At 35.4% G+C, this 9,911-nt stretch overlaps 1 long non-coding RNA gene across 1 annotated transcript; it reads left to right on the top strand.

Annotated features, from left to right (window-relative positions):
* The first annotated feature begins 3,899 nt into the window (after positions 1–3,899).
* On the top strand, positions 3,900–5,611 carry LOC142639885 (uncharacterized). Its single transcript, XR_012845168.1, has 3 exons — positions 3,900–4,045; positions 4,625–4,700; positions 5,196–5,611. It is a non-coding gene; the product is annotated as an uncharacterized LOC142639885 (long non-coding RNA).
* The last annotated feature ends 4,300 nt before the right edge of the window (positions 5,612–9,911 follow it).

The raw sequence follows: 9,911 nt of genomic DNA, 5'->3' as shown, positions 1-9,911 counted from the left end.
ATATGCTTAGAATACAAACACAACCTAAGCTAAAAAATACATATTATAAACACATAAACATATATAAAAATGTACATAAACAAAGAAAATTAGAGAAAAGCGAAGAGCTAAAGTTGAAAACTTTACTTCAATACTAGAACTCTCTAAAGCTTGCTTTTGACCGTTCCCGTGCAATCTAGTCAAAACCAATTAAAAAATAAGTTAATAAACTTAGTACTCAAAGACCAAGATCAAAACAATGAAGCAAAATTTGACTTGCGGATGTTTTCTGAAAAACTCCCTCTTTGATTCACTATTTTCTAGTGAATCTATGTGTTTTACCACTGGAATTCTTCCTCCTTGAAAAAGTACCTTTTATGGTTTTATAGAGTCAAAATATAGGGGTTTGGGACAGCTCCTAGACGATGTGGGATTAATTCCAAACCTAGTTTAAATGCAAAAAACTTGCCTTATATAGTTTTTGGAGCCCTAGCATGCGCATACATGCACGTGTATGTGCACACATGCATATGTATGTGCACGCATGTAGAGAGCATGCTTACGTAGAGCTTAAGCATGCATATGAACACACTAGGATTTCTATGGCTTTTCTTTTCCAAAAATAGTTATATTTTTCATAAACATTTCCTTAAATCAATTTTCATTTGATCGAGCTCTAAACCAACCTTGGGCTTTAGAATTTTAACATCATTGGAGAACAGGGGCCCAAGTTGCAAGGGGTATAAAATGTGGTGTCTACAAATACCCATCTTTTGATTCGTTAGTGTAGACACTGTATTTTGTACCTCTTATGACTCGGGCCCTTGTTCCCCAATGATGTTAGAATTCTAAAGCCCAATGTTGGTTTAAGGCCCAATCAAATGAAAATCGACTTTGAGGAAGGTGTTTATGGAAAATATAACTTATTTTTGGAATAAATAAACTATTTTTGGAAAAGAAAGGCCACGAAAACCCTAGAGCATGCATGCGCATACATGTGTATGCACATGCATGCTCAAGCTTTGCGTGCACATGCTTCATGCATGCGTACGCATATACTTGCATGCATGCACATGCTAGGGTTTCTGAAACTATGTAAGGCAAGTTTTCTACATTTGCCTGCATTTACCGCCCAAACTCCTATTTTTTGAATATATATAGCCACAGAAGGTACTTTTTAAAGAAGGATGGAATCTAGCAGAAAAACACATAAGATTCACTAGAAAATAGTGAATCAAGGAGGGAGTTTTTCACTAAACATACTCAAGTCAAATTTTTCTTGATTGAGACATTTTCTGGTCTTGATCTAGGAATTCTATGTTTGCTAACTCATCTTTGATTTGGTTGTGAATAGATTGATTGAGCGGAACGGTTAAAATCAAGCTCTGGAATTCTATGTTTGTTTAGTTCAGGTTTATTTTGTGTTTGTGTTAGAAGCATGCTAGGTTGTTAGTTTCCTTGGTTTTGTTGTGTTTTCTTTGTTTTCAGTTCTAGTTTTCTGGGATTAGGGTTTTGGGTGTGTATGCATGTGCATGCAACTTGCATGCGTACTCATACCTGTAGTATGCATATGCATACTCATAATATGCGTACACATACAGTTGGGATGTGCACACATGCCCTATGTATGCACACGCATACTCAAGCCCAGAAACCCTAATTCATTTTTTGTATGTTGTTTCCGTTGTTTTTTTTTTCACTTGTTTTAGCCTCTATTTAATCCATTTTGCCTATCTTTTAGTCTTTGTTTACCTGTTTTTCTTTAGTTTGTTTGTTTGTTTGTTTTTTAATCTTTTTATGCTTATTAGGGTTTTTATTTTGTTTGAATACCATGAACATGCATATGAATATGAACATACTTTGTTGCATAGGTGTTCTGATTGTTGGATGAATACATGTTTGTATTGCATACAAAACATACGTTGTGGAAAAATAACGGATCTACTTCATTCGCAATTGATAACATGCATTATGTATATTTCAGAATTTAAGAACAAAAGAGTGTACCTTGGTGCGGTGAATTTCAAAAAACAAAGATCAGAAGCACTTGGGAACACTTTTAATCTTCACTCTAATTCCACTAAAGCCCAAGAAGTGTGGTCTCTCAATCAGTTTCCAAGGGAGAATTAGAGAGAGTGGCTTACACTCACACACACACACCATTTCACAAGCGTGTTGTTCCTTTGTATTTAACTGATTATCTAATTGGTCTGGCCTTTTGGGCCTTTCCAATTGGGCTTAAGTGTGTGGCTTGGAGTGAGACCAAAAAGGACCAAGAAGACACTAGTTCCAATTAGGCCTTGGGCTTTTCTCTCAACTCTTGACAAGTCCAAAGTTACCATTAACTATATATAATACCACTATATAAATATAGTTTCACTCTAGGCCTTCTTTATAAATTATATCCCACGACTTTATTGTACATGCAACCCTTTCATAAAATATTTGTAGTAATACAGAGTCATGAATGTAGATTGCCACTTTGTAAATTACTACGTCTTAATCCTTGAGTACCCGGTTTAATCTTTTATGTTATTCATCATATATTTATGAAATCCAATTTCATAAATATATACTTTAGTAACTCCTTACTAGAGTGGTTAGGCTTAACACTCTAAATAACCAAACCCATTAAACTTATCTCAAGGGAATATTTTGTATCTTCGTTAAGAGACTATGAATTCCATCTTGAGAATATATGTTCCATCAACACTAAATGTTGTTGCTCAACATACTGAGGTTTTGATCGTGACTTTAGACCTCACTCCTGATATATCAAAACAACCTACACTTCATGATCAGGTCCATTATCCTCTCAAGATTAAGAGTTCATGTAAATAGAAGTCGTGAATTTATTATTCATTTGATAGTCATTAGAAGAATAATAAATCTCACAGCGGCCTAGTTCAATATGTCTTAACTCTTAAAACATATCAACATACCAACTAGAAGTCTCCACTTCCATGATCAAGACAAATCATTTTAGTTGATATGTTATAGTCTTCGCAGATGAAATGCCCAATTTCATCACCGATTATGAACTTTAATTATGAGTTTACAAAGAACTTGTGATTTATATTTTCTGTGACTTTTCACATAAATCATATACTATGCATCTCATGGACTATATGATAATGTCCCAATATTCATGTTACCTTTATTTTTAGATAATAATAGAACAACTTTATTAATTACAATATTAAGTCATACATAATGTCATACTTAATATCATACATAGCATCATAGAATAGAATTTAAGGGCACTAATCCTAACAATGATGCAGTGAGGTAAGTCATGCGTTATCACATGAAAATGCATTTGTTTTGATTGTTGGGTAATTTTTGGTTGATGAACATAATATTCTTGATTGAATCCCATTTTTTTTGGTGTTTAGATGTTATAGTATGTTCATCCTGATTTGCCTTGTGATGTTTTGCCCTTGGATGTGCTCTTTAAATGCCATGATAGATGAATGTTTGGTTAGGGGATGATTATGCCATGTCGTTTGCTTTAGATGAATGTGTGTGAGTTAGAATATTATGTTAAATATTCCTTTAATGAGATTAAGACTTGGAACACAATGAGGGGAAGCTGACCCATAGGTTGGGTGGGGTTGGATGCCTTAGACATTTCCATCCCCATACCTAAACTCCAGACACGTGCTCTGGTAAAGACCAGTCTTTCCACGAAGGGCCCATAATTATGGTTCCTATACCTAAACTAGGTGGTGACTTTATTTACATCCTCCTCCATGGTCCACCCTAGGCCAAGGTACAACGTCTCAGTCACAAAAAAGAGAAAGAAAAAAAGAGGTAATGGTCAGATTTTATTTGGACCACATGTGCCCACCTACCCCATTTAACCCCCACCACTCATCTCACAAATATATCTACTCCCTTTGGCCGGCCATCCCTTTCCTCTCATTTGTTTTCTTTCTTTTTCTCACAAACACTCCCTCACACTCTCCCACCGGTACCTCCATGCCACCATCTCCACCATCAATTTTCTAGCAATGTCACTGGAAAATCCTTAGGAACCTCTAAGCATCTTCATCTTTTATTTGAGGTAAAATTTCTAATCCTTTTGGTGAGTTTTATATTTTGCTTGAGGTTATATTTTTATCTAAGCTTTAATAATGATACCCATGTGAATTATGAGCATTGGAAGTGATATTTATGTGTTTATATGTATGGGTTTTGTATTGGTGGAATTATTTGATGAGTGGGTTTATGGTTTGTGTTAATGATGACTATTTAAGGTTTATTTATGGTGGAAATTTAGGGGTTTTGAGCTATAACATGTGATGGTTCATAAATCTAATTTTTCCATTGCTATTGGGTTTATTTGGAGTTAGTTGAAGTTCTAAATTTCTTGTCTTGGAGAATATTTTGATTTTACTTACATGAGTCTCTTGATGATGTTGTGTAAATCTTATGGAAGCTAGTCATAAAGTTGGAGATGATATTGAATGGGTTAAATTTATAAATTGGAGTTTATGCCTTGTGAATTAATTTGTTGAGAAACTTTGGAAGAGCAATATGTTATTGATGATGTTAAATACTAGGCTTGCCTAATTAAGTGCATATTTGGCAATTCCTAAACTGTAGCTAGATAAAATTTTAAGCTTTATGCTTATTGTGTTAGGTTTGCTTGATATTGTTGAGGTTCTAGCTAATCTTCTTTGGAGCTTAGAGAATTAGGCTTTTTTGCGAGTTGCAAGGTAAGTATCTTTTTAATGGAATTTTTAGAAAATAACCATGTTTCATAAATGTGTTTTTGGGTTAAACACATTTTGGAAAATTATATATGGATATCTGTTTTCTTAAAAGTGTTGTGTTGTGACCCTATTATATATTATTATATATGAAAATGCATCATATTTGGTATTGCATTTGGGGAAATGCATGAATTGTTGACATGGAAAAATGAGTATCTTTTATTTAATCTTTGATAAGGAAATCATGGATTTTACTGTACATTGGAAATTTAAAGACGTTTATCTTGTCTTGTTATTTGAGAAATTGATAGAAAATCTTTTGACAAGAATGAAGTTGAAAATCTTACAAACTTTGTGGAAGTTAGACTATTTAAGGTTTTTCTGAAATTGCCTAGATACAAATGTATATTTGAAAGTAATGTAACATGTGAGCTTTATGTGGTTTTAACACCATGCCATGTGTGATTTCCCGGTGATCACCCAATTTGGTTTCCGTAGTCTTTGCGATAACGGAATCAAATCCAGGTCAGTGCCATTTCACTTTGGATGACGCATTCTTCCTTGCTACCCATGGGGGGGAAGAGGTTCCTTGATTGTGCGTGGGTGAGGCTGCTGCCCATGGGCCAAGAGACCACATACAAGAGAGGTCCTATTTGACGCACTCTCTCTGCTGCCTATGGGGGGAGAGAAAAACCTTGAGGGTATGGGTGGCTGTTGTCCATGGGCCAAGAGTCTGTATACCAAAGAGAACAATATTGTGCCAGTTGTGAATGGGTGGATCCCCTGACCAGTCTATGTGGTAGTGTGGTATATTTGTGATAAATTATTATATGTTAAATATTATGGCTTTGGAAATTATATTGCTGGTGCTCACAGATTATAGTATATAGTTTCAAGGTATTTACTTTGAGAAACTTTGTGTTTCATTATTTAGTCATTCTTGTCATGTCATATTATTATTATTGAAGATGAAACTTGCATTTCCCCCACCCTCATTAATTATGCTACTTACTAGGCATTAGCTCATCCCACCCTCTAACAGTTTTTCAGATTTATTAGCTATACCTTAGGTATGGAGCTTACTTCTTTGGTCATGATTAGAGTGCTATGTTAAATTTGGAGACTTTTGCTGTAAATGGTTGGTGACTCGATCTTGCTATGCTCAACAAGACCTTAATTAATTCTATTGGAGGTGGGTTGCTTGACGTTTGTTATCCTTTGGCATCGTAGGCCTAGACTCGATGTTAAGGTCCTTATTCTTGATAAGATTATGACTTGTATAATTTAATCAGAGTTTTGTAATATATTCATGTATTATGTGGAGGCACATGATTTTTAGTTATTGTTCGTAAATGTGTTATAGAGCTCTGACTTGTAATGTGGAGATTGTAGTATGGTTATATATTCTTATCTTGTGGAAAAGAAAGGAAAAATCTATAGGTACCCTTGGGATTTATTTCTCATGCTTTGGACCCTTTTGGGTTTGGGGCGTGACACAAGGCGTACTCACCCACATGCGAGGATGACACCACCATGTCATGGGCGCTTGCGCCCACAGTTGCAACTCTATTGGGGATAGAGAATTTGATTCTAATGTGTTCCATTTCTTAATCTTGATAAAGGCTTGTTTAATATTGTTTGCACACATTTTCACTTGTTTTTTTTGTCTCTTTGCCATGGTTGGTGATGAGTGGGAAAGTGGAGGCTCCGTTCGGGCCAAAATTTTCAAAAGTTCATCCCACCCACTCACAATCCGTGCTTTAAGGAGCTTACCCACACTTAGCGAGATCTTAGTTCCTATCAAAAGAGGGTACCCTTTATGTCACTTGTTTGTTCAACGATATATCTTATGTTCACCTAATTCTAAGGACAAATAAAAGTTTTAAAACATGAAAGGATGGCCTAAAAGTTATGCCATACCCTAAGACAATGGGATGAAAAAAAGTTCTCACATATAAGAGGCTTTTCCCAAAATCAAAAGGTATGTCATAACTCAAAAGGTTCATCGGATCATAGCCTAGTTGCTATCATAAGCCCCAAATCAAAGGTCTTTCGAGGAAGAAGGCCTTGGGCCTAAGGTAACAAATATGCTATGGACCTAGCATCCAAGATCCTACCAAGTCAATATGAATCTCCCTAATCTTGGGTCTCTTTGTTGCATGTAAAGGCTCAAAATGATGAGAGACTCATAGGCTTTGAGAGGAAGGCCACGATATATTCTAGCAAAAGGGTTACTTCAAAAAGAGTGGTAATAATGAATATGAGAAAGGAAGAGCCTAAGGGTGATTAATACATTGTTGGCCCATATTTGAGACAAAGGGCTGAAAATCTATAAGCACGTTCTAATGAAAGCCCATTAAAATGAACTTAAAGACTTTCTAAGAACATCTAGATAAAAGAAACTTTTGTTAAGGGACATTTCTTCACACTTTTGATGGCTTCTTCCAGATTTCCCATGTGCCATGATGTCTGAGGACATGACTCAAGAGGAGGTTAACCATGTGACGATTGAAGGAATGGTCCGCTTTCTTTTCCTGGTGCTGAAGCCTATTCTTGGGCCATGGACTTTCACAAGGGCTCATGTCAATGACTTTTTTGAAATGTGAAGCGTAGGATCTTGGGAAGATCATGATTGGCCAGATTGGGCCTCAACGGTTGGGACAACCCAGATCATCCTTGCTCGCATTTTGATTGAATGAGACACCACCCCACCTCTCGACGTTGAATGGTACTTCGCCTTGGCCCAAGCAAAGACAAAGATGATGAGGAAGAAGATGACGACAAGTTTAGCCACATAGACTACTGCACCAATATTGAGCTTGATTGGTTGTGTGAAGAGGAAGATTGCACCTTTTTTGATCAAGAAGAGGGCCCTAATGAGTTATTCAAGGCACCACACCCATGGAAGCCATGGGAAGAAAAGGATTGTGCCGTGGAGATGAAGACTTTGTTCGAGGGAAAAGGTGGAAAAGATGCTAAGGGCGTTTAAAGAAGGGAAGGACAAAATTCATCACACCCACTAATGGGCAACTTAGCAATTGGACTTGGGTTAGGTTTTCTAATAGTTGAAGGAAAATCTGGTTTTGTATCTCATACAAAACACATAGTGGAAGCAACAAACAAGGATCTATTTCATTCATGATTGACAACATGCACTATGTAAATTTCATAATTTAAGAACAAGATAGCGTACCTTGGTGTGTAGAAATTCAAAACAAAGATTAGAAGTACTTGGGAACACTTTTAATCTTCACTTCAATTCCACTTTATGCCCAAGATGTGTGGTCTCTTAATCAGTTTTTCCAGGGAGAATGATAGAGTGTCTCACTCTCACATACACACCATTTCACAATGACGTCTCTCTCTAATTCTTTTTCTTAATAAAAAATTCTGTATGTTTCTCCCTTTATAACTAACTGATTATCTAATTGGGCTAGCATATTGGGCCTTTCCAATTGGGCTTTAGTGCGGCTTGGAGTGAGACCAAAAGGAACCAATAAGACACTAGCTCCAATGAGCCTTGGGCTTTTCCGTCAACTCTTGACAAGTCCAAAGTTACCATTAATTATATTTAATACCACTATATAAATATAATTTCACTCTAGGCCTTATTAATAAATTATATCCCAAGACTTTATTGTACATGCAACCCCTTCATAAAATATTCTTAGTAATACAAAGTCATAAATATAGACTGCCACTTTAAAAATTACTACATCTTAATCCTTGAGTACCCGGTTTAATCCTTTAAGTTATTCATCATATATTTATGAAATCCAATTTCATAAATATATATTTTAGTAACTCTTTACTAAAGTGGTTAGGCCTAACACTCTGAATTACCAAACACATTAAACTTATCTCAAGGGAATATTTTATATCTCTGTTAAGAGATTATGAATTCCATCTTGAGAATATATGTTCCATCAACACTTAATGTGGCTGCCCAACATACTGAGGTTTTGACCGTTACTCTAGATCTCACTCCTAATATATCAAAGTAACCTACACCTCATAATCAAGTCCATTATTCTCTCAGGATTAAGAGTTCACGCAGATAGAAGCCGTGAAATTTATTATTCATTTGACAGTCGTTAGGAGAATAATAAATTTCACAGCAGTCCAGTTCAATATGTCTAAACTCTTAAAACATATCAACATATCAACTAGAAGTCTCTACTTCCATGATCAAGACAAATCATCTTAGTTGATACGTTATAGTCTTTGCAGATGAAATGCCCAATTTCATCACCGACTACAAACTATAAATTCTGAGTTTACAAAGAACTTGTGACTTATATCTTCTGTGACTAAATCACATACTATGCATCTCATGGACTATATGATAATGTCCCAATATTCATGTTACCATTATTTTAGATAATAATAAAACAACTTTATTAATCAGAATATTAAATTATACACAATGTCATACATAATATCATACATAGCATCATACAATAGGATTTAAGGGCACTAATCCTAACAACAGCACAGGAAAAATGTCTTATAATGCAAGTTCTAATGTACTTTTCAACTTTTTTAATAAGATGAATTTTGATTTGGCTTATTTTAATGTGTCCTATAATATTGAAATTTTGCACCTAAATGATTCTAATGAATTTGAAAATGAAATTAAGAAAAAATTGGAAAAGAAGATTGAACTTATGGAACCAACTTTTGAAACTCTTAACTTGGGCAATGATGAGAATCCATGCTTAATTAAAATTGGCTCAACTCTAAATGAACAAGAAAGAAAAGATCTCAACGAGCTTCTCATTGAATTCCAAGAAGAATTTGCATGGTCTTATGAAGATATGTCTGGCATTGATCCCAAGATAGCACAACATCACATTGATACTCATTCTCACATGGTGCCCGTCAAACAGAAAATGAGATGCATGAGAACTGAATGGCTTCTTAAGATCAAGGAAGAAGTCACTAAACAGTTGAAAGTAGGTTTCATCAAACTTGTACACCAAACCGAATGGATAGCTAATGTGGTGCCTGTATCCAGGAAGGATGGGAAAGTCAGGATGTGTGTACTTTAGAAACCTTAACAAAGCCTGTGTTAAGGATGATTTACCTTTACCTCACATAGATATCTTGGTAGATAACATCGTTGGAAGTGATGGAAAAATACATGTTTGCATCACATACAAAACATATGCAGTGAAAAATTAACGGATCTATTTCATTCGCAATTGATAATAA

This window comes from Castanea sativa, chromosome 1, assembly GCF_040712315.1.
Source record: "Castanea sativa cultivar Marrone di Chiusa Pesio chromosome 1, ASM4071231v1".
NCBI classification, from domain to species: domain Eukaryota; kingdom Viridiplantae; phylum Streptophyta; class Magnoliopsida; order Fagales; family Fagaceae; genus Castanea; species Castanea sativa.
The sequence above is the reverse complement of the archived record's forward strand: the minus strand, read 5'-3'. Positions and strand labels throughout refer to the sequence as shown.